This window comes from Neofelis nebulosa, chromosome 6, assembly GCF_028018385.1.
Source record: "Neofelis nebulosa isolate mNeoNeb1 chromosome 6, mNeoNeb1.pri, whole genome shotgun sequence".
In the NCBI taxonomy this organism is placed as follows: domain Eukaryota; kingdom Metazoa; phylum Chordata; class Mammalia; order Carnivora; family Felidae; genus Neofelis; species Neofelis nebulosa.
This window is the reverse complement of record NC_080787.1, coordinates 115,476,520-115,502,673: the sequence shown is the minus strand read 5'-3', so window position 1 is coordinate 115,502,673 and position 26,154 is coordinate 115,476,520. Positions and strand designations below refer to the sequence as shown.

General features: G+C 33.9%; 1 protein-coding gene across 6 annotated transcripts in view; it reads right to left on the bottom strand.

The window, feature by feature from the left end:
* The window catches only part of NKAIN2 (sodium/potassium transporting ATPase interacting 2), a 1,000,454-nt gene that overhangs the window by 599,664 nt on the left and 374,636 nt on the right, over nucleotides 1-26,154 (bottom strand). The window contains exon 1 of one of the 6 annotated variants that reach the window (XR_009263282.1): nucleotides 24,379-24,445. The exons of the other annotated variants lie outside the window; for them this stretch is intronic. The gene's annotated coding sequence lies outside the window, so the exon portion shown is untranslated. Of the gene's footprint in view, nucleotides 1-24,378; nucleotides 24,446-26,154 lie in introns of those variants that run through there. 6 annotated transcript variants of the gene reach the window in all.

Sequence of the window (26,154 nt, the reverse complement as noted above, 5' to 3'; positions counted from 1 at the left end):
AAGGCTTAGGACATAGGGGAGAGGCAGCAAAGACGCTTGAACTATGGCTGGGGAAAGGGTAGAAAAAACAAAACAAAACAAAACAAAACAAAACAAAACCCACTAGTCTTAGAGAAAGGACAGGAAACTGGGATCTAAGATCCTATACTCATTCAAAGCTTAGATCCCCTATCATGCAGGACAGAACAGAAACTCTCATTCCAGATCAAAGTCAACAACAGATACAAGACAGAGTCTGGGTATACAGTAGTATCTCTATCCAGATTTTTGCTTTCCAGTCTTTTTTTTTTTTTTTCTTTTTCAGTTTCCCATGGTCACCACTGTACAGAAGCAAATGATTTCCTTCTCATATGTCATCTCACATCATCACAAGAAGAAGGTGAGTACAGTACAATAAAATATTTTAAAAGAGAAACCATATTCACATAACTTTTATAACAGTATATTGTTGTATTTGGTCTATTTTATTATTAGTTATTGTTGTCAACTTGTTACTGTGCCTAATCTACCAACTTTACCATATGTATGTATGATGAATTAGAAAAAAAAACATATTATAGGGTTTGGTCCTATCGATGGTTTCAGGCATCTCGTGGGGGTTTTGGAAAGCCTTCTTTGTGGATAAGTGGAGACTAATGTATAAACATACAAGTTGAAAACTGTTTCAAGATTAACGTTTGACAGAACATGGTAGTTGAAGGCTCAGGCTCAGGGCTATAACCTAATCTGTTTAAATGGGGACTGTATCATTTGCCATGAGTTATACTGGCAATTTTTCAAATCTCTTTGTGCATTAGTTTCTACATCTATAGAACAGGGAATACAATAGTACCCTTCTCATTTATAGAGTTGTTATGATGAATAAATACCGGGCATGCCACCTGGAAAGCGTTCAATGTATGTTAATCATTGCTGTTGTTATTTATGGCTAACATTTTGCTAACATATAGGATGATCACGCATTGTATTTCAGGTTACACTTATTTGAATAAGATAACTATTACTTGTCCAATATAACCTTTTGATTGTCTTAAGTAATCATTGACAAATGAGAATGAGCTAATATTTCAAAAATATGAATATAATAAGGTGGCAATCTCAAACCAAGAAATGAAGTTTAATTATCAGTTTATTAAAAAGCAACAACTTGTCTTAAATCCATAATTATTCTTAGTGACAGATGTGTATATATCTTCAATAAAGAATGGAGAAAATAGGGTTAATATTGATATTTCTTAAACAAACTTGAAAGTAGCACATTATGATAAAGAAAAAGGAGTAGGTCCTAGAGGCAGCATTTCGAACAGAACCAGAAATGAGGCTGAGAGTGAAGGGAAAGGGAGATGAAAGTGCACACACACACAAATGGCAGTTTCAGGTTATTTAACAAAGGGGCAAATTAACTTACACAACTCAATAGCTCATAGACCCATCACAGCTCTTTGAAGTCATGCAAAAATTAACTCTCCATTGAGATACTATTATCAAAAGGAAAAAAAAGAAAAAACCAAAAAGACTTTCCTGGGCCCAAGTCTTGCCCTATCAATGACATCACTATCTTTAAGAAAAAAAGAAATCACTCAACAAATTTTGGAATCAGTTTAGTCACATGCAAATGAGAAGTCTTCAGGAATCCTTTCAAGAATATACACTTGCATGTGGAATTCTTAAATGCTGAGTAAGTAAGTGTTCACATGAACATTTGCTGTGTCTTTTAAGCAAGATATTGAATAGGAGCAGAAGCAAAACTGAATTTCTTTCTCATTGTAAAGAGATTCACACTTGAACCCACTTCACTGAGTTATCTGGTTAAAAAATAATAATAATGCAAGTTATTACATTTAAACCTGACAAAGTACTTTTCAGAATGGATGCATTCTATGGAAATTGATCTAGTTTTAATGAGATCTCACAGAATTGGACACAATTAAAATGGAACTGTTTTGCTCTATGGTCTTTATGGAACAGGGGCCATTATTTGAAGAGGTTGATTTACCTTAAAAAGTGTTCTTCAAAAATGTTCTTAAAGATAAAAAGGCTATTCAAGGGAATATAATGAGTATAACAAATATTATTAGTGATAATTATAATTTTATAAATATTTAACATTATAGGAGAATAGGGCATGTGTAATAAAAATGTATTACCTTTTTTTATACCAGCTAAGTTCTAAATGAAAAGTTCAAATGTAAGACAAATAACACAAAACTTTCACATCTAATTTCCACAATCATGTACACATAGAGTACTTTTATATATATTTTCTATATTTTACAGACATCTTAAAGTATACATGTGCAAAATTATATCCAAGAATTCATGCTTTTCATTCTCTAGTGCACCCTATTCCAGTAAATGGCATGAGAGCTTACCAAAAATTTGAAAGTAATTCTTAACTCTTCTCTGTCCCTTCCATTACATGTGGTAAATGGAACCCCTCTTAGTTATATCTTGTAAATTGATCTAGTAATAGTGCATTCAGGGAAAAGAAGTCATAAGATAACGTGGTATGCTATGGAAATCTCAATCAATACTTACGCCACTTTTTACCTACATCATAGAGAACATAAAATGAAATATACACAAATATTGATTAACCCAAAAGAAGGCAGTAAGGGAGCAATAGAAATAAAAAAAAAAGGATGTATGAAAATCAAATAGTAACACGTTAGATTTAAATTTAACCATATTAACTAAATGTAGATATAGCAACACTCTAATTAAAGGCAAAAATTTCCAGATTAGGTTAGAAAAATAAAACGGTATGCCATTAACAAGAAATGGCCATTAAATATAAAGAAACAAATATGTGAAAAGAAAAAAAAATAAAGATGTAGCATATAAATAGTAAGCATTAAAAAATGGTATCGCTACATTAATACTTAATCAAAAGATATTATCGGAGAATATGGAATGATGGGAAAAGTGGCAATTATTCAAGAAGACAGAACAAATTTAAATGTATATACAACTAATAACAGTGCTTCAAAATGTATTAAGCAAAAAACAGATAGAACTAATATAATTACAGTTGCAAACATTAAAAATCCTCTCTCAGCTACTGATAAAACACAGACAAAAATCAGCAAGGATATATAACATATGAACAATATTGATTATTGTAACCTAATTTTTATTAAACACTACATGCAATAACAGCAGGATACACATTCTTTTCAAATATACAGAAAACGTTCACCAAAACAGACCATATGTCTGGCTATAAAATAACTCACAACAAATTTCAGAAGTATGCTAACATGCAGAATGTTGTTTGATCAAAATAGAATTTAATTAGGACTTGCTATAAAACCATCATATAATCTGTAAATAGCATACTGTTATATAATCCATCAATTGAGAAAGTAATCATAATATAAAATTATGGAATTATAATAAAAATACAAAATATCAATAATTGTAGGATGCTGTGAAAATAGAGTTTAGAGAAGTGTATAGCTTTCAATGCCGACAGTAGAAAATGGGGAAAAACTTAAAAGCAGTGACCTAACCAGAAAAGAAAAGTAGCTCAAAGTAATCTGACAAAAATAAGTCATTGAGAGCAGAGATAAATGAAGTAGAAAACAAACAAAAAGCAGAGAAAATTAGCACAATAAATGCTCCTTTGTGAAAATATCAATAAATTTATAAATCTCTACCAAGACTAAGAAAAGAATGAAAACGAAAGTTACCAATATCAGAAGAAAGGAAGGAGTACAAATTCAGATCTTATAGATGTCAAAAGATAACAAGAGAATATTATGAACAACTTTAGGCCAATAAATATGAAAAATTATGTAGGAGAAAAACACAAATTACCAAAACTTGAAAGGAATAGAAAACTTCAATAGCTCTATTTATTATTTACTTATTACTTAAAAGTAATTTGATTACTTATTAAATTATTAAAAAATTAATCTGTAATAAAAAACCTTTACCAAAAGAAAATTCGAGGTGCAGAAATTTTTTTCTCTGGAGAATTCTATAGGAATGTTTAAGAAAAAGCAATATCATTCACATGTGAACTCTTTAAGAAAAGATGAGGGGACATACAGCTTGACCCTGACACCATAATCTAGTAACGTTTTGCAAGAAAAAAAATACAGATCATCCCTCATGAACATAGATGCAAATATCTGTAACAGAATCCTGTTAATTTGAATCTAGCAATATTCAAAAATGATAATATATCCTGCTCAAGTGTGGTTTATCGGATGAATGCAAAGTTGGCTTCAAAAAAAAGTGCAATTTAACAACACAGTAGAATGATAGAAAAATAATATAATCCTCCTGATTGATTCTGGAAAAGCATTTGACAAAATTCAAAGTATACATAAAAAAAATATCAGTAAACTAGGTATGAATAGATGTGAAGTTCCTCAATTTTATAAAAGCCATTTGAAAAACCAAAGGCTAGTTTCATATTTAATGGTGAAAATGCTGAATGAATTCCTGGCATCAATACAAGGATTATATTCTCACAATGTCTATTCAATATTATACTAGAGGTCCCACCCAGAGGAATAAGGCAAGGGGGAAAAACAAATATTGGAAAGGAAAACACAAAACTCTATTCCCTGATGACATAACCATTTCTGTAAAGGACCCTAAGTACTAAAACGATAACAACCAGTATTAATAAGTAAGTTTATACGATTGTAGAACACAAAGTTAATATGAAAAACAACTGCCTTTCTGTAAAATAGAAACAAATTTTTTAAATTAATTATAATAACACCAAAAAATTACTTATGATAAATATAACAAAAAACATGTGAACTTAGAAAACTACAAAACATTGCAGATAGAAATCTTAAAAAGGTCTAATAAATGAAGATTCACACCATGTTTATGGACTGAAAGACTATATTCTATGCAGTTCCAATTAGAATCCTCACAAGCTTTTTTGTAAATCAACAAGCTAATTTTTAAATATTATAATCCAAAGGACTCTAAAGAGGCAAAATAATTTTGAAAAAGATAATAACACTTATCCTTCCTGACTTTACGACTGACTGTAACACTAATGTACAGTATCGGCACAACAATAAATATAAGATCAATGTGGAAGAATAAACAAACCAGATAAAAACCTACACACATGCAACCAACTGATTTTCAATAAAAATCTCAGAATAACTCATTGCAGGGTAATATAAGAAGAGCTTCAATCCCTAATCGAAAATATTCCATACATGAAATATATCATAAAGAAAAAAAAAAAAAGAATGTTTGAGTTCCTGAGATAGGCAAAGATTTTTAAAAATGGCACCAAAAAAGAAGAAAGGAAGAAAATGATAAATAAAATGAAGAAGAAAAGGAAGAAAATGATAAATTGGACTAGGTGAAACCATCTAGGTGAAAAATAAAGACATAAAAGGAAGAAAATGATAAATTGGACTAGGTGAAACCATCTAGGTGAAAAATAAAGACATAACATAATCATATGCACACAGACTGAAAGAAATTTAAAAACTTACTTTATATATTTGCCAGAATATCAAAAACGTATAACATTACATATAGCTCCAGAGTTTGTGAATCAATTAATTTATACAACTGTAGTTATATAAAAATTAATTTAACTTTTCAAGTCTTTTACATTAACTTAGATACAAGTTTATTTTTGGAAATTTTTATACACATTTAAAAATGGACACAACTATAAGATCTGTGTGAGAAAATGTACAAAATTTTGATGAAAGAAATCAAAGAAGAACTAAATGAATGGAGAAATAGTCCATGTTCATGGATAGGAAGACTCAAACTTATCAAGATGCCAGGTCTTCCCAGCTTGATCTACAGATTCAATATAATCTCAATTCTAATCAAAATCCAAAATCCCCATGAATTATTTTGTAGATATTGACAGCCTGATTCTAAAAGTTTTTGGTTTTTGTTTTTGTTTTTGTTTTAAGTAAGATCTACACCCAATATGAGGCTTGAGTTTACAACCCTGAGATTGGGCATTGCATGCTCTACCAACTGAGTTGGCACCCCAACTCAGGGGTAGAATAGGCACCCCTATTCTAAAGTTTTTATAGTGTCTCAGTCCCTTTGTGCTGCTCTAACAAAATATCAACAATAGGGTGGGTTACAAACAATATAAATTTATTTCTCAAATTTCTGGAGAGTGGTAGTCCAAGATTGGGGTATGAAGCACAGTCAGGTGAAGGTTCTTTCCCAAGTTGCAGACCTCTTGTAGTCTCATGTGGTAGAAGGGGAAAGAGAGATATGGAGAGCCTTTTCTATAAGGACACTAATCCCATTCATGGGGGCTCCACCTTTAGGACTTACTCACCTCTCAAAGGTCTCATCTCCTAATGACACTACCTTAGGGGTTAGGTTTCAACATATGGATGGAGGGGCACAGACACAAATATTCAGATCATGGCATACAGAGGGGCAAAAGATACAGAATAACAAACATAATACTGAAGGAGAATGAAGTTTGAGGATTCACATATGCAACTTGAAAACTTACTATAAAGCAACAGAATGATGATGATAATAATAATAGTAGTAATAATCATACAACTTACTATAAAGCTATAGTAACACTGGTATTGGTGAGAGAATAGACAAATAGATCATTGGAACAGAATAGTAGGCCCAAAAATATACCCACATAAATACAGTCAACTAATCTTTTGACAAAAGAGCAAAGATAATACAATAGAAAAAAAAAGTAGTCTTTACAAAAAATTGTGCTGGAACTAGACACATAAGAAAAAAAAAAAGGAATTTTAGACAGAAAGATGACCCCCTTCACAAAAATTAATTCAAAATGGGCCACAGACCTAAATGTAAATGCAAAACTACAAAACTCCTAAAATGTAACATAAAAGAAAAATCTAGATGACTTTGGATATGGCAATTCTTTTTAAAAAAAATTAATGTATATTTATTTTTGAGAGAGAGAGCAGGGGATGAGCAGAGAGAGAGAGGGGATAGAGGATCTGAAGTGGGCTCTGTACTGACAGCAGAGAGCCCAACACATGGCTTAAATTCACTCACCATGAGTTCATGACCTGACCCAAAGTCAGAGGCTTAACCTGAGTCACCCAGGCACCCCGCAATGCTTTTTAGATACAACACCAAAGGCATGATGAATGTAAGAAAAATTCATAACATTAAAATCTTCTGTTCTGTGAAAAGACAATGCCAAGAGAATGAAAAGACAAACCACAGGCTGGGGGGGGGGGGGGGAATATTTGCAAAGGACACACCTGACAAAGTATTGTTATCTAAAATATTAAAAAATAATAAAATTCTTAACAGTAAGAGAACAAACAATCCAACTAAAAATGTGTCAAGGATCTTAATAGATAACTCACCAAAGAAGATATACAGATGGCAAATAAGCATATGGAAAAGATATTCCACATCATATGTCATCATATGTCATTAGAATGGCCAAAATCCAGAACACTGACAACACCAAATGCTGACAAGGAACAGGAGCTCTCCCATTCATTGCTAGTGGGAATGCACAATGGTACAGTCACTTTATAAGACAGTTTAGCAGGTTCTTATAAAATTAAATATACTTTTATATCATGTAATCCAGCAATTGAACCCCTTGGTATTTACCAAAAAGTGTTGAAAACTTATTTCCATACTAAAAGCTGCACATGGTGTTTAGAGCAGTGTTATTTATAATTGCTGAAACTTGGAAGCAACCTAGATTCCCTTCAGTAGGTGAATGGATAAACTGATAGATTGAGACAGTTGAATGTCATTCAGCACTAAAAAGAAAGAAGGTATCAAGCCATAAAAAGACAGGGAAGAAATGTAATTGGATGTGACTAAGTGAAAAAAGCCAATCTCAAACATGCACTCAAAAGGTACAAGATTCCAAAAGTCTGGTAGGATTTCAACTCTATGACGTCCTGGAGAAGGCAAAACTACAGAGACAATAAAAAACCCAGTGGTTGCTAAGGTGTGGGGGTAGGGCGGGATTAATAGGTGGAACACAAAGGATTTTTAGGGCAGTGTAATTATTCTATATTATACTATATTGGTGGATAAATGTTAGTATACATTTGTCCCAACTCAGAGAATGTCCAACACCACAAGTGAATCCTAATGTAAACTATGGACTTTGGTCGATGATGATGTGTCAGTATTGGTTCATCAACTGTAATAAGCACACCACAGTGGGACGGGATGTTGAGAGTGGGGAGAGAGGATGTACAGGATCTCTCTCTCCTCTCTGTTCAAGTTTGCTGTGAATCTAAAACTGTTCTAAAAAAAAGATGTTAAAAGAAAGAATTTTAAAAAATTACCATGAAACTAACAAACAGTGGGGTGGAGTTGGCAGGGTAGGAGGCGTCAGAAAGGAACTCTAGTAATGTTTTAATCTTACATGTAATTTTTCTTGTCTGACGCCCTGTCATCTGAGAAGACGAATATTTTCTAGTTGCATTTTACACTGAATCACTTACCACTGTATATGCTTATTAACAATCTGGGTATATGTGTATTAACAATTTGCAGCTCCAAAATACATTGCCATACTAAAGATATTTAATGCAAGAGGATATTCAAAACGTCAATTATAGAGCCACTATAAAAAGAACTTATTCTTCCAATAAATGTGTTCAAAAAACAACCTGCCAGACTAGTTACTATTTGATAAAACATTCCAGTATGTTCAAAACAGCTACATGATGTAAAGTTTCCAAAGACAAATAAGAAAATCAGTCTATCATTCAAATGGTTTGTCAATATGATGCCAATCATCTGCATACAAGACTGAATGGTTCGCTTTCATCTGAATGGTTAAAATTCTCTCACGTAATTACTAACATGTGTGTGTGTTTTATAATTTACATAGTGCTTTACATACCTCATCTCATTTGAGCATCAGGATAACCCTCCAATATCTAGTAATTAAGCCTAGTTCCTAAGTAATGGAACTAAAGCTTAGAACAAATAGGTGGGCCTGCGAATTTCACATTACATTATGAATTGCGGATGGTCTCCTTAAAGAAAAAGCTCCCGGAAGAACAGCCCACAATAGATCTACCAGCCAAAGTCTCAATTGTTTACTATCTCGCCCAGTGACGCAGTTCTATGTGTCCATGTGTATGTGCAGGGAATTTTAAACAAGGAGATAATAGATAATACATTTCCCATAATTACCATTATTAGGAAACTGGCCCTCCAATCCTCACTGTTTTCAGTAAAAGAAATTATCTCCAAAAGATAATATAGACATCAAAATACCAAGCATTCATAATGTGAAGGCTCATTGCGTTCCTGACATTCTTTTTTACTATGTCTGAGTTGGGAGAACAATGATAAAAAGCTTTCCTCTTTCCCTGTGCAACATTCAAAAGGGCAGTAATTACCACAAAAAAGGAAAGACATGTTTTTTTCTGGCATTTCGTCATTATTAATTTGTCCCAGGGCAGTTGTGTATCAAGTGTTTTGCATTCATTTTAAACATGGACAACCATATTTACAGAATTAGTGATTGTGTTTGCAATAGTAACAGGCAAAAAGAATCTTGGATACAATATGGAGTTCCATTTCTATAGGTTTCCACTTATTTAAGCCATGAAAGGATACAACTGGTTCAGAGCACAAATCCTTCAAAAATTTCTATTTAAAAAAATTAAAAAATTCCTATTTTGACACCAAAAATCATGTTATATACAATAGTGAGTTTATGCTTTGTTATCTGGTTGGTTTCTTATAACATGAAATGTTGTTGTTTTCTCCTTCATGTGAGCACTTTAACAGAGACACACACACAAAATTCCTGAGTGCATGCTTTCAGTTGACAGCAAAAATGATGATGTGACAGCCACATAAATCAGTGATATATTGGAAATTTGATACTTAGTTAAAAGGATTCACCTAATTATTATTAATCTTTCAGGAACAATGCTTTTTAACAATTGTCCAGAGTTCTTTGTAAGTAGCTCTTTCCCTTAATCAAGCTGTTATAGGAGGATCAGGACAAAGCTTAAGAGATTTTTCTATAACTGTTAAATATTTAATTATATTGAGCATGGCATTTAAGTATGGATTTTGAAGACTCTGAGAGAGCCATTACAAGACTGGAAACACAGCTATAAATTCTATCAAAACTATTGACCAATAGGCTTACCAGTGAATCATAGGCTTACAGTATTCTCTGGGTGAATAGTTTCCAGAAAAAGGATAAACTTAAGTACCCCAAATGCACAAAAACTTCTATTTAGGAAATGGTTTGCTACAAATACTAATATAGAAGACACTATATCAAATAAACAAAAACACCATCACTGTGATGTGATGTGGTGTTTTGTTTTGTTTTGTTTTATCTGTTAATTTGGCCAGGCTACAGTCCCCAGTTACTCAAATAGTAATTTAGGTGTTACCAGGGAGGTATTATGTAGATGTGATTAAAGTCCATAATCAGTTGACTGTTGTGTAGGGAGATTATTTTAGATAATCTGAGGGCAACTGATTCAATCAATTGAAGGGCAGAGCTGAGGCTTCCCTGAGAAAAGATGTTACCCTGTAGATGAAGATTCAGCCAGAGAGTTGTAGTCTGCCCTTCCTGACAACATGCCTACAGATTTCACCCTTGCCCAACAAGCCCCCACAACCAAGTGAACCAAATCTCTTCGTATGTTCCTCCTACTGGTTTTACTTGTATGATTAAATCTTGATACAAGGTTATAGGACTAAATTCAGGCAAGTTATAGAACCAGTGAGTTTTGATGTTATTATTAGCTCTCAGTTCTGGACTTATGAGGCATTTTTATTTTCTGGAATAGTTATATATTATTTGTATGCTATTTGGAATAAGGTAGAAGAATAAGGTTATTGGATTTATGGTGAGGAAATGGAGAAAGATCTATTGGTTCCATGACACAGGAAAAAAGTAAGCATATGTAATTTCATTTTGACCATGTTTCAGATCAAATTGTATTATTGTTATTGAGCAACAACTTGGTTAAGGAAAGGAAGTAACTAAAACAATCCAGGAAACAGGGATATGTGGCTATTCCTTCACAGAGAAAGAATTAAAAATGACTTCATGAAAATTCTTAGAGGGAGGAAGAAGAGCAAAAGAACGTTTGGGGCAGAGGAAAACTGAACTTGATAAGGAAGTTTTGTGAAACAAGAGATTTCACATGCATGCACTATGAATAGCAAAATAAGGTTAAAAATGATGAAAGGCAAGTGTCAAGATGGTTGATAGAGAAACAGAAATTGAACGAATCTGCTTTGGTATGCAGAAATATGCTTTATGGAAAGTGGTCATCAGACTTTAGAGGGGAAGGGAGTTGAAAATGCAGCTTCCTGTGCTCTCCCATCAGAGATTCTGATTCAGTGTGCCTGGAGCAGGGCCCAGAAATCTTCAGTTCTTAAGCAAATGCAATCGATGATTCTCGTACAAGTGGTGCAGTGATGGTACCTAAAAGATTCACATTTTCATAGTCTCTGCTTCTTTTTTTCTAAGATACAAGGAAAAGCCTACAGATTTCACTTAATTTTTGACACTTTTTTTCACACAAGTATTTTTACCCATGATCATTATTTTCACATTTCTTCACTGACCTGGAAACATTCTGTGTGGTCTCATCATAAACTATTCTGTCTGCCCATTTAGACGAGGGTTTTTGCAACAATCGAAAAAGCTGCAGAAAGAAGCCAACACTTAACGATGTGACATAATAGTTTTACCTATCCATAAATTGAATACAGCACAGGATTTGAGGATCCAGAATTAAAAAAAATACATTTTCAGGGGTGCCTAGGTGCTCAGTTGGTTAAGCATCTGACTTCAGCTCAGGCCATGATCTCATTGTTCCTGGGTTTGAGCCCTGTATCGGGCTCTGTGCTGACAGCTCAGCGCATGGAGCCTGCTTTATTTTCTGTGTCTCCCTCTCTCTATCTTCCCCTCCCCTGGTTGTGTTCTCACTTTCTCTCTCTCTCTCTCTTTCTCCCTGTCTCTCTCTCTCTCTCTCTCAAAAATACACATTTTTTTTAAAAAAGTACATTTTCAGATTATGTTGATTTTACTGAATCATCTCCACATTATTAGTGGTGTAAAATTAAATATAATATCAAGACTGGATATTAGGTTACTGAGCTTATCAGTAGCATTAGGTAAAGTACAGTTACATTAAGAAGGAGCTAAAAGTACGATAACTAACTTTAATTTAAATAAAACTTTTACAAAAAGGACTCTACTAAACAAAAATCCAAAACAAAGTAAAAGGAAATAATTCTTTAGGCTTTTCCAGGCATCTACATTCTAATAAAGCTACATGGAAATGTATAGACTAGCCCACACACAACTGTGACAAAGCGTTAGGTCATCAATGCATCTACAGAGTGCATCTTTTTTTTTTTTATTTAAAAAATGGCTTTTTATTTTTTTTAATTTTTTTTTCAATATATGAAATTTATTGTCAGATTGGTTTCTATACAACACCCAGTGCTCATCCCAAAAGGTGCCCTCCTCAATACCCATCACCCACCCTCTCCTCCCTCCCACCCCCCATCAACCCTCAGTTTGTTCTCAGTTTTTAACAGTCTCTTATGCTTTGGCTCTCTCCCACTATAACCTCTTTTTTTTTTTCTTTTCCTTCCCCTCCCCCATGGGTTTCTGTTAAGTTTCTCAGGACAGAGTGCATCTTAATAACAAAGCAGTCTTTAAAAACTTTATCTGGTAATTTACTTTTCCTGTCAGCCAAAATGCTTTAAAAATATTATCCTGAAAGGACTTTAAAAAATCAAACTCAATAACATTTAACAGAACAGTTCAGAAATGCAGAGCCGCTGAGTTAGTGGCTCTCACGCTTACATTTTTCATATAGTTTCCAGAGTTCAATATTTCTTATTGCAAAGTCCTCTTCCACCTTTACCTACCTAATAAAAAATACATAGATTCTCCACAGGAGGTATATTTAAAACAAAAATTTAATGTTTATTTCTGAGACAGAGAGAGACAGAGCATGAATAGGGAAGGGGCAGAGAGAGAGGGAGACACAGAATCTGAAGCAGGCTCCAAGCTCCAAGCTGTCAGCACAGAGCCTGACACGGGGCTCAAACCCACAAACTGTGAGATCATGACCTCAGCCAAAGTCTGTCGCTCAACCGACTGAGCCACCCAGGCACCCCTAGAAGGCATATTAATTTAGCCATAAATAGATATTTTTTAGCATAGTGAATTCAATGAATAAATATCACAGGGTAGTAAACACATACATTTATATCTGATACATTTCCTTAAGATAGACAGATGTATCCTTTCAAATGCTTAATTTGATTGACAAGGACTGTCGTAAATCTTAATAATTTTATCATATTTGTCTTCAGGTCTGTATATACATAACAATAGACATACAAGGTACATATATGAAAATATCCCTTTCGTCTTTAGTTCCTCCCCATATGTCAAATGTCTGGTCCCTTTTACACTGCCTCACTATTCCCTCACCCTCCACCACGATCTCTCCTAATACATCCTCACATTCATTATGGAAGCATACAATACTGATGTTTTTCCTGAGCTCCTACTGTACCTATTTCAGACAACAAGCAAATGCTTTAAATAATAGTATCATTATAAGTTTTCTTTTTTGGTCTTTCAATAGAAAATTATAATCCAAGGAGCAATGTCTGCTGTTTGTATTTTTATATATCTTCTCTAAGTTATTTGACATTACTATATAATGTCTAAAAACTGTCATATAAGGAACTCAGAAAAACTTAATTCCAAACAAGAGGAGCCTCAGTAAACAAACAGCTGGACAACGTTGGACTATCATTAAGAGCTTCCATACATTATACATAAGTAACAGGTATACTTATACACACAAAATGTTTATTTATTTATGTATTTAATTTTTTATTACGTTTATTTTTGAGAGGCAGAGAGAGAAAGAGAGAGAGAGCATGAGTGGGAGAGGGGCAGAAACAGAGAGGGAGACACAGAATCTGAAGCAGGCTCCAGGCTCTGAGCTGTCATCCCAGAGCCTGACATGGGGCTCAAACCCACAAACCATGAGATCATGACCTGAACCAAAGTCGGACACTCAACCAACTGAGCCCCCCAAGCGCCCCAGAAAATGTTTATTTTTTGGAATTTATAAAGGGAAGACAGCTACTTTCATGACTTTTCTCAAATAACTTCCTAAGCAAGTATGTTCATTGTAATAACCACATAGATTACACTTTTCAGATTTGTTATAGCAGCAATTAGTGCAGAAAAAATAAAAGGTACTAGATACAGTCTTTTATTGTTCATTATTAAAGTGCATTTTTCTTTGAGCATAAAGGATATTCTTTGTATCAGCATTTATTTTTATGGTTCAATGAGGGATGTTTTTTCTGTTAAGATCCCTAGGGCTTTGTAGCTGACACACATTACTTCCGTGACTTCTACAATTTGAAGAATTCCCCAAAGAACTATGGCTCATCATTTTATACTGCATTATGTATAAATTGAAAGTGTTTTGTTTTAGATACAGTACTAATGAAATGAATAATTTACTTGCATAAAACTACTATAGGATAATGATATATCTGAGAGGTCCATATTGTGAAAAAGTTCCATTCAAGTTGAACTTATTAAATAAAGCTGCATTTTGCTGTGAATTTCATTTCTGAAGTCAGAGGGCCCTAGAACAGCCGAAACATAGATATATTTTATATTTAAATGGTTATATTGTAAGCCACTGAACACAAACATAGAGCAAATGATGTATTTCAAGATAGGGGAATTAGTATGTCATAAATTTTAATATGAAGAAAAGGCTTTCATTTGTTCCTCCAACCAATGATAAGAATAGATGTACATTGTGTAATAGTTAATTCAATTTCCTACTAATTAATTCCCTTGTCCCCAGTCTACTGCTTCATCCATTAACATCTATGATTAACAGTTGAAGAAATATAAGATAATTATGTAAGTCTGTATTTAACAAGGATTTAAGTTTATCCAATCCTTTTAATTTTAGGACTAAACAAAGATGCTTTGTTTGAGCTTAGATTTTTTTCACCCAAAATTAAAAAGACATCTCCTTAGGTTCAACTGTTAAAATGCAGACCTGTATGAGTTGTTTCTTCCCTCAGAATGAAGTCAATCATTTATGAAAGTGGGTGATTATGATAAATCATTAGCATAATCTTATTATTTCCCTCAACAATAGGAGGGTAACCACAAAGTATGGACAGTAAAGGACACAGAATTCTCCACCAAGATACCAGTAGTGAAAGATCAAGGGACCAAGAGAGTCTTCAGCTGGTGGTGGGAACAAAGTAAAATGGCTTATCATGAGGCCCAAGATGACATAAAACAAAATGCTGCTGGAAGGAGTTTGAGAGACTAAAACATAGGAAGGTCCTAAAAATCATGAATTTACTAAAGAGATTTGTAAGCACAGGCAGAAAATAAAACGTAGAAAAATGGTTACTAAAAGGGTAGGTAGGGCACCTTTGAGACCCTTAAGGTCCCAAGACTGAACAAACATGTATTTGTTGAAGGACTAATAGTAAAGATGAGGGGGTGACCATGGAAGCTGAAGAGAAGCAAACATTTTGGGATCAGGATGCTTGGGCATATCCTGAAGTAGCAGTTAAGTTTTATAAGTTAGATTTCTTTTTACATTTATAATAAAATAGCGTCTTCTTCACAAACTTTGAACATTACAAGATAACAGACAATGACTCTTCATCATTCTGTGAGCATCTGGCCATTTCTTACTGTCTGATGAGTTCTTCTTTTCTTGTTTTGATGATCCGACAGGATATGCATTAGGCCAAAGTACAAATAAAGTCGTTATCAATCTGTATGTGTGGTGGCAGATGTCTGTATCCTCACTATTTCTGCAGTTTTAAATGGCAATCAAACATGCATTTTTTAAAAAACATTTTCCGATCTGAAGGTGACAGTGTAAAATTTCAATCTTGAAAAAGTGACAGGGTTTTCTAATGAGATACACGCATCTTCAAATGAAATAAATCTACCACATTCGGGCCTTTTATAGTTTTGTGGAAACAGTTGTAGGACATGAAATTTCCAAAATGAAACCCAGCATCTCAGTTAATTAGGAAGGATATAAAATGAACTCTTGAAAACCAACAAAAGATGCTACATCAATAATTTACAGTTTTGAAGGAAGAAGAAGCAGTGTTTAAGATAAGAAATGTTAGGGGAAAATGCTAATAAACATTAACATGAAAATTAATGAGTATCCATAAATTGCTAAATATAAATTTATATTGAGAAAATAATGTGATTATTTTATAGAACATAATAATTATTCTGCCATGCAAGAACTATATATTCCAGGATAAAATTTTCAATTGTAGTTAAAATCCTCAATACAGAGATTGTACTCTAATAATTTACTCTTATACTCATCACATTTCTTTTTTTTAAATTTTTTTTTTCAACATTTTTTATTTATTTTGGGACAGAGAGAGACAGAGCATGAACGGGGGAGGGGCAGAGAGAGAGGGAGACACAGAATTGGAAACAGGCTCCAGGCTCCGAGCCATCAGCCCAGAGCCTGACGCGGGGCTCGAACTCACGGACCGCGAGATCGTGACCTGGCTGAAGTCGGACGCTTAACCGACTGCGCCACCCAGGTGCCCCTCTTATACTCATCACATTTCTAAAGCTTGTTAACATCCATTATATCAGCTGTTGCTATGCTTTTATTAGTAATAATGGAAGTATAAAATAAAACATAATATAAGCACAAAGTTTGTGGTAAATATAAAAAAAAATTTATATGTGTGGGCATGTATTTAAACAAGATTGTGGGGTGTGATCATTATGTTACTCCTAAATCCACACTTTTCTTATGATTGCGAGTTCTGCTATTTCTTCCTTCTTATTGTATAACTATTCAGCCTCTTTTATCCAAACAAGGCCCATACCTCTCATTACTTAAATCCAATGTGAAAAGCTTCCCAGGAGATTTCTACCTTGACATTTCCCATAGGGGAGAACATCATGACTCCCAATCTACATTTTCCCAAGGAGATAAAGAGCATGAATAAGTGAACTGGTACAAAAATAAAATGATAACGATTAATTCCTTATCTTGCAAAAATATACTTCAAATATTTAATATTGTGATTCCAGTAATGTCTAGACATCCTAGTTGTAATAAATAACATGAAATCTACTAATAAGTATATTTTGTAAACACTAAGATAATACAGCATATTCACAAACTTCTCAAACTGAATATTTTCCTATACGTATTTTCCAGAGCTACATTTCCCCAAAAAACTTTTGCAATGCTTAGACAGTGCCTGGCAGAAGACGCCCACTATAAACGTTTGTTAAATAAAACATAACAACCATCTGCCATTTGAATTATTTTTTCAAGCAGGCCTATTTGTTTCATATCCAAATATTAATATATGGATTTAGACAATCTTATAGACAGCAAAGTGAGGGGTTATTGGCTACTTCTCAAGCAAAACCACCTGGACCTGAAATTCCCCCAACACATAATATACATAAATCTGATTTTGTAACATTCACTTGGATAGTTACAGTAAAAAAAAAAAAAAAAAAAAAAAAAAAAAAAAAAAAATATATATATATATATATATATATATATATATCAATCCAATTCAGCAAATATTTATCAAAGACCTGCTGTATTTGAAATATTTTACTGGTAATTTCAAAGGATACACAGCTGAATAGGATGAAGTGCCTCTTTAGAGTACAGTATACTAACAATTATCTTGTTGGAATTCATAATGAAGTGGTGTTTTAAAAATATTTTAGGGGCGCCTGGGTGGCGCAGTCGGTTAAGCGTCCGACTTCAGCCAGGTCACGATCTCGCGGTCCGTGAGTTCGAGCCCCGCGTCAGGCTCTGGGCTGATGGCTCGGAGCCTGGAGCCTGTTTCCGATTCTGTGTCTCCCTCTCTCTCTGCCCCTCCCCCGTTCATGCTCTGTCTCTCTCTGTCCCAAAAATAAATTAAAAATGTTGAAAAAATAAATAAATAAATAAATAAATAAATAAATAAAAATATTTTAAATTATAAAGAAGTTCATTATTATAAAGCTTAATTGAATATTTTTATCTTACTTAGATCAACCCATGTATAAATCAATCTGCCTACCCACTTGTCAATCTACCTACATATATCTAGTTACCTATGAAAGGAGGAAAAATCACCTGAAAAAAGTGTCAAGCAGAGGAATAAGAAATTTATTCAGAATTTGTGGTTCTAAGCATGGTGCAATATTTAAATCCTTTGCTCCTCTAAATCAAGTAGTGTGTCAAGCTCTCACAGAAAATAAAAGTTCAGTTACTGCCAAAATTAGACACAGTTAATTATTAAAAGTGACAACCAACATCTTCAAGTGCCATCCATTATTTAAGAAGGTTTCCAATTGAGGAGTACTTTGATTCTAATAGAAAACTTCTTTGATGTTTGCACATTGCTTCACAGGAAAAGAAACCAATATAACAGTCACAGTAACAATTCCCTTCAGAAAGTAATACTGTGGATAAAAGAGCCAATATCCGGGGCCTTACCCATGGGTAATTGGGGAAATGGAGAAAATATGCCTAGAGTACCACAGTCTCCCTGCGGTCCCTCTGCTGTCTATCCATTGCCTTTCTACTTCCTTGTTCCCCTCCCTTTGCTCTCAACAGTATTCTTGCAACTTCTGTGGTTCTTGGTTTAAACTTTAATTACCACATTAATTAAAATTACACAGAGTTTTACATTGCTGTCAATTGTTTTTCCACGCCTTTATGTTATTTGATCCTACAATGTAAGTACTACCACATTTTTAAGTCATTAGCTAATTTAAAGCCACTGTATTTGAGACCACTTCTTTCTGATTCCAAATAGAATCAGAACTGCTTACATGTGGAAGAATAGATGGATAAAGTGTTCACTTTTAAATGAGGCAGGCAAGGCTTCCATAGCCTGCATTAAGGAACTTTCACCCTTCTGATATATCCAGGTCTGTGATCCATTAGACTTCACTAAAATATGCTTAGAAACAATCATAATTTTGTACAGAACTTATATGTGGCCTGACAGCTAAGTATCTTAATTCCTCATTTCAAATTAGAACTCCTGATCTAGGAATGTATTTATTTAGTTTTTATCTGCAAGTTAACATTATATGGTCTTTGCTAATTTTAATCAGGTTGTAATACCTATATGGTATATCAACTATGTTGGATCAAAGACTAGTATCTGAAGCAAATGAAAGGATGGCACCATACCTTGTAGAGATTATTTAAAGGTCTTGGTATGTACCATATTTAAAAATCTAATTGTATTCATTAGTTCTAGTTAGAATTGTATATGTTCTGTTTTGATCACATTGTGCTAAAAATATTTCTTATATTACCCTTCCAATCCAAACTGGCCAGTCATACAGAGGGCACAAAGTCTAGAGCCAGACTGCCCACATATGAATACTGGCTCTCTAATGAATTAGTTCTGTGACCTTGAGGTAGTTACTCAACCACATTGTGGCACAATTTCCCCATCCATAACATGGGACTACTGTAAAATATCTATCTCATAAGAATAATGTGACAATGAAAAAGGTAATGTATGTAAAACACTTTAAACCATACCTGCTATGCAATATTCCCCAAATAAGCATTAGCTTTTATTATGCTTCCCACTTTTATAGGATAACTGTAATAATGTATAATATATTGGTGGTATATGTCATATGAGTGATATATACTAATGTTATAGCTTTTGTTTTAATAAAAGTTCTGAAAATCAGTATCTGAGCCATAAGAAGGATGTCAAAGGTAGTCATTTCCAGAATTCAGGCAGGATTATACCAGAAATGTCAGTCTTAAGGAAATCACGTTGAGTCAGGAATTGCCATTCTCTAAACTTACAATTGTCCAGTTTATGCTCAACAGTTTCTGTCTTTCCCTTATAACGAGATGTTTAGACCTCATATGTGAGTAAAAAAACTGCATTGCTTCTATCTATGCTCCTTGAACAAATTTATCTCCAAGGATCACTAAAATTGTTCATATAGATTTTTTTACACTACCATCAATTTATGAGTTATAATTGGTATAAAATTCTTCTGTATTGGATTTCAATAGTTTGCAAAATTTCTAAAAATATTTGAGATCAACGTAATATTACTCTTTATTTTACCAAGATAGAATTTTTAAAGAAGGATATGAAGCCTGAAATAATAAAGGATAAGTAATTTTTATGCCACAGAGTTAAAAAACTATATGGAAAAGCATTAAAAAAACTACCAAGATATAAACCACAGTAGGAAACAGTTTTATAAGATATGAGATGGTCAAAGGATAATAGTCATAAGATAAAAACTTGCATGTTAATGAAAAAAGACAAAAACAAAAATGAATTACAGACAAACCTATAAATGAGAAATTAAAGAATACATACAAGAAACATATGAAAGGTATTCAATCTTACTAATTATCATGTCCCAACTAAATTATAATGCAGTATCATATCTCAGTGACACTGAAATATTATTTTGTTTTTAAATTATATGTTAACATACCAGAAATCTTCATGTTTATCCTTTCTATAAAGTTATTATTTATTTTTACTACATCCAGACCAAGGTAGTGGAGATGCTTCCGTTGACAGCACATTTAAAGGCATCACGTTCCCCCTCTCCCTCAGATAAGAAACAAGAAAAGTACACCTGTTTTACCACTGCTATTCAACATTGCACTGGATGTTGTACCCAAAACAAAGAAGCAAGAAATAAAAGGTGTCCAAATTGGAAAGGAAGAAATAAAACAATCTCCTTTTTTTTTTTTTTTTTTTTTTTAGACCTGACCCTAAATACAGTGAATCACGAAGAATCCATCCAAAAACACTAGGGGAGCAGTTGTTAAATAAGCCAGGAGCTGGCTGATCCTGAAACCCAGACTGTGAACTATGGAATTCCTGGTGAGAGAGGAGCATGAAGCAGTAGCCTTAGTAGTTAAAAGAAAGTTTAAAAAGCAGATTATGGTAACATAAATCCACTTGTGATTAGAGGGCAGGGGAAAGAAGGGATGATATAAACACACTGAGGAGAACATTTTATGTAGAGCAACAAGCTTATTTAGCAGACTGGAAAATAATGTTGAAAACAAGAAAATCTGGGATGATAAACAAGTGAATTTGGATTTCATTCTGTAAACAGAGAGAGAAAGATTGGGGACATGCAAATAATACTTCTATTATTAACTTTTGTATTAAAGGTAATGATATATAAACAATACAACCATCTATGAAGTGAGTGGTCATTGAAATATACAAACTGATCAGATCCCAAATGCAAACATTTCTCATTATCTCTTTAAGTAGTAGCCTGCATTATGTGTAGCCCTGTCATATATTTTAAATGCTTCTTTTAACTTTAAATATGTTTGAGGAATTCAACTATTTAAGTTTATGCCAGATGAATTAAGCAAAACATTTTTTTAGAATATTACCTCAATTGTGTAATATTGCCTTTGACTGTTATAATATCCCTTGCCTGAAGGATTATATTGTGATTTTTTTTTTTACAAATGGTAATGCCTCTATACAAATATGTGTCCATTATGCAGGAGTGTATATCTGTTACCCAGGGTGAAGGACAGGTTGATACAAGCATTTCACAGTTGTGTTTTAGATGAGAACCTAATAATAACCATCTCTGCATAGAGTTCAAAGTGCAAGGAAAGTTAGTTGTGTTAATACCACTGAGCACCCCCATTTTTCTAACCCAAATTAAAATGACAGTTGAAAAATTTTTCTATTTATTGCTTCAACCCAAAATGGCCTTATTTTACCAAGTCAGACAGAGATCCTCATAAAGTAAGAGAAGAATCATTATACTAATTGGATGCTTATTAAAATCCTCAGATTTAATTACAAATTCCACAGATGTATGGCTATGCATTTTTACTTAAGTGGTGACATGTAAGTGGTTAAAAAGGAGCCACAGGGATAATCTTCCACTGATGCTAGTAATCTCCAAAGGCCTTGTAGGAGAGACTAATTTGTCACCAAACTCATTTTTCCTTCCTCTCAGGCACATTTCTTCACTGTCCTTAGTAGTAGGTATGGTCATGTGACCATATTCTGGCCAATCAAATGTGGGAAAAAGAGGTACTTACTTCTTGGCCTGGCCCTTAACTATCTCCTAATGCAGTCCTCCTATTGCTCTTTGCCTATTGCCTAGTTAAATGAACACACCTTACAGGTATTAGATAAGGATACTGTAGACAGGAAAAGTATGCTGGATCCTAGCGCAGCTCTGTAGAGCACAGTACAACACCCGCTCCAGTGTAAGAAATAAATATTTATTAAAGTCACTGAAATTATGGGGTTGGTTTTATAGTACTTAGCCTGTCCTGACCAACACAATCCTGCAAAGTACAAGGTGTATCTTTTTTTTTAATCACTGTTTTCCCTGAATCTAGATGTATACCCTGGATTTAAGGAAATTCTTGAAGTTTAGTTTAAAATTATGGCTAATCCTTTAATCTTAAATCCGCTGTTAGTGTGAAGGTGGGATGGACAATTTCTAAGTTTCCTTCCAAAACCTTCTGTGACATTCTATGAGTTTTGAATTCTAATTACTATTATTATTATTTTTTTTTTGGTAGGAACTCTTCTATGGATGCTTTCTAAGCATATTTTATTTCTTTCTTTAGCATAGATGTCATCCTGCATGTATCAGATGTTTATTTAAATTCTATAAACACCCATGCTCAATTTCACAGTTTAATACAGAACAGATTGAACACTAGAATGTAAAAATGAGAAATAAATATTATAACATAATATCCCTTCTTGGGGCTCCTGGGTGGCTCAGTTGCTTAAGTGTCTGACTCTTGATTTTGGTTCAGGTCATGATCTCACAGGTTGTGCTGGCATCTTGGAGCCTGCTGGGATTCTCTCCCTCCTTCTCTCTCTCTGCCCCTCCCCCACTAGTATGCACACTTGTGTGGTCTCTCTCTCTCTCTCAAAATAAATAAAAACATAAACTTTAAAAAAATTAAGTGTTTCAAGAAAAACACATGATATCTCTTCCTGCTTAAAAGGTCCACATAAACAAAACCTCTATTACATAATAGAAATAAATATAAACAGAATCAAATCCTGCAGCATGGAAGTTTTATTCCCTTATTTTCAAAACAACAGCTATCAATTTAGAAACTTACAATCAATTATCAAGCTATCATGCTCAGCAGAATTTTAAAGAACTGAGAAATGAGAACCACACATCAGGTACGATGCTTATATTTCTTATTCCACTCTATTGCATTAACCCTTAAAAAATAGAAAAATAAAAATAATGATCATAAGAAAATATTCAAATTATTTCAATTTCTCCATACTTTGATAAAAGAAAATCATACTTGATATGGCTATCATAAAATCAAAATTTACTTAATTTCAACTTCAAGTAGAATTTTAGGAAGAATTAGATTTGTAATAGTGTTAGCAAGATATATCCTCTTTTTGCTCTTTTACAGATTTCTATTTCAAAATTCCCCAAAAAAATATGAATATTTTGCTAAGCACCAACTCATATTTTGTATCCATAACACTTTTTTTGTTGCTTCTGTAAGGCTCAATTTTTTTTAAGACATTTAATCTTCAGAGATGGAGTTTTTGAGATAGGAATAGTTTAGCTCACTTTATAACTGCAATAAGAATATTAGTAAAGTTACTAGAGAGGATTAGTAAAAGCAATTCCAGGAAACACTCAGTCATGTATATTAAAAGTAATACATGCAGGGGCTCCTGGGTGGCTCTTGATTTGGGCTCAGGTCATGATCCTAGAATCCTAGTATCCAGACCCATGTTGGGTTCCATGCTGAGCATGAAGCCTATATGAGATATTCTCTCTCTCTCTCTCTCTCTCTCTCTCTCTCTCTCTCCCCTCTCCCCTGCTCACACATTGTCTCTCTAAAATAAAAAAAATAAAATTAACATTAATATATATGTTATGTATGCTAATATATACACATTGTGTGCTAAATGTATGTTAATGTTAAGGATTTTAAAGTGAATGCCTAAAAAAGGTTCATGTAAAGGAATATTAAGACTCAACACAATCACTTGTAATTTACAGGCATACCTTGTTTTATTGCATTTCACATTACTATGTTTCACAGATAATGAATTTTTCATAAATTGAAGGTTTGTGGCAAACCTGTGTCAGCACCATTTTTTCCAATAGCATTTCCTCATTTTGTGTCTATCACATTTTGGTAATACAATGTTTCAATTTTTTTCATTATTATTATATTTGTTAGGTGATATGTGATCTTTGATTCTCCCATTTAATTGTTTTGACGCATCATAAACCATTCCTTTATAAGACAACAAACTTCATGTATTTTGTGTTTTGAATACTCTACTTACCAGCTGTTCCATCTCTCCTCCTTAGTCCTCTCTCTTCCTTAAGACACAGCGATATTGAAATTAGGCCAATTAATAGTCGTTCAATGGCCTGTAAGTGTTCAAATGAAAGGAAGAGTTGCACAACTCTCACTTTAAATCAAAAGATAGAAATGATGAAGCTTAGTGAGAAAGGAACATCAAAAGTCAAGATAAGCCAAAAGCTAGTCCTATTGTGCCAAATAGGTAGCCAAGTTGTGAATGCCAAGGGAAAGTTCTGAGAAAATTAAAAGTGTATCCAGTGAATACATGAATGATAAGAACGGAAAACAGCCTTATTCCTGATATGTACAAAGTTGTAATGGTCTACACAGAAGATCAAACAGCCACAACATTCCCATAAGCAAAGCCTAATCCAGAGCAAGGCCCCATCTCCCTTGAATTCCATGAAGACTGACAGAGGTGAGGAAGCTGCAGAAGAAAAGTCTGAAGCTAACAGAGGTTGGTTCACAAGGTTTAAGGAAAGACATAATCTCTATAACATAAAAGTGCAAGGTTAAGAGGCAATTGATGATGTAGAAGCTGCAGCATGTTATCCAGAAGATCTAGCTAAGATAATTAACTAAGGTGACTATACTAAAATGGACATTTTCAAAGTAGACAAACAGCCTTGTATTGGGACAACATGCCATATAGAATTTTCTTATCTAGAAAGGAGAAATCTGGCTTTTAAGCTTCAAAAAAACAGGCTCACTCTCTTACTATTAGCTAATGCAGCTGGTGACTTTAAGTTCAAGCCAATGGTCACTCACCATTCTGAAAATCCTAGGGCCCGTCAGAATTATGCTAAGTTCATTCTGCCTGTCCTCTATAACTGGAACACTAGATGACAGCACATCTGTTTACAACATGGTTTACTATTTGAAGCCCACTGTTGAGACCTAAGGCTCAGAAAAAAAGATTCATTTCCAAAATATTACTGTTGTTGACAATGTACCTGATAACCCAAGAGATCACACAATGAGATTCATGTTATTTTCATGCTTGCTAACACAACATCCATCTGTAGCCCATGGATCAAGGAATAATTATGATCTTCAAGTCTTACTGAAGAAATGTATTTAATAGAATATAGTGATGGATAGTGATTCCTCTGATGGATCTAGGCAAAGCAAGGTGAAAATCTTCTGGGCAAGATACTCCATGAAGATGTCATTAAGAACATTCATACTTCATAGAAGGGATTGAAATAGCATCATTTTTGAGAGAGAAAGGGTGTGTGTGCGTGTGTGCGTGCGAGTGCGCGTGCACACATGCATGCAAGCATGTGGGAGGGGCAGAGGGAAAGGAGTGACAGAATGTTAAGGAGGCTCCAAGCCTAGTGCAGAGCTGGACATGGGGGCTCAATCTCACAACCATGAGATCATGACCTGAGCCAAAATCAAGAGTCAAATGCTTAACCGACTGAGCCATCCAGACACTCCAAAATAGCATAATTAACAGGAGTTTGGAAGAAGTTGATTCCAACCATCAACTTGGAGGGTTTGACTTGGAAAAGGGATGATTCAGAGGGTTTCAACACTTCAGTAGAGAAAGTAACTGCACATGTGGTGGAAACAGCAAGAGATCTAGAATTAGAAGTGGAGACTGAAGATGTCACTGAATTGCTGCAAGCTCATGATAAAACTTGAGCAGATGAAGAATTGCTTCCTATGGATGAGCGAAGAAAGTGGTTTCTTGAGAGAATCTACTCCTGGTGAAGATGCTGTGAAGACTGTTAAAATGACAGCAAAAGATTTA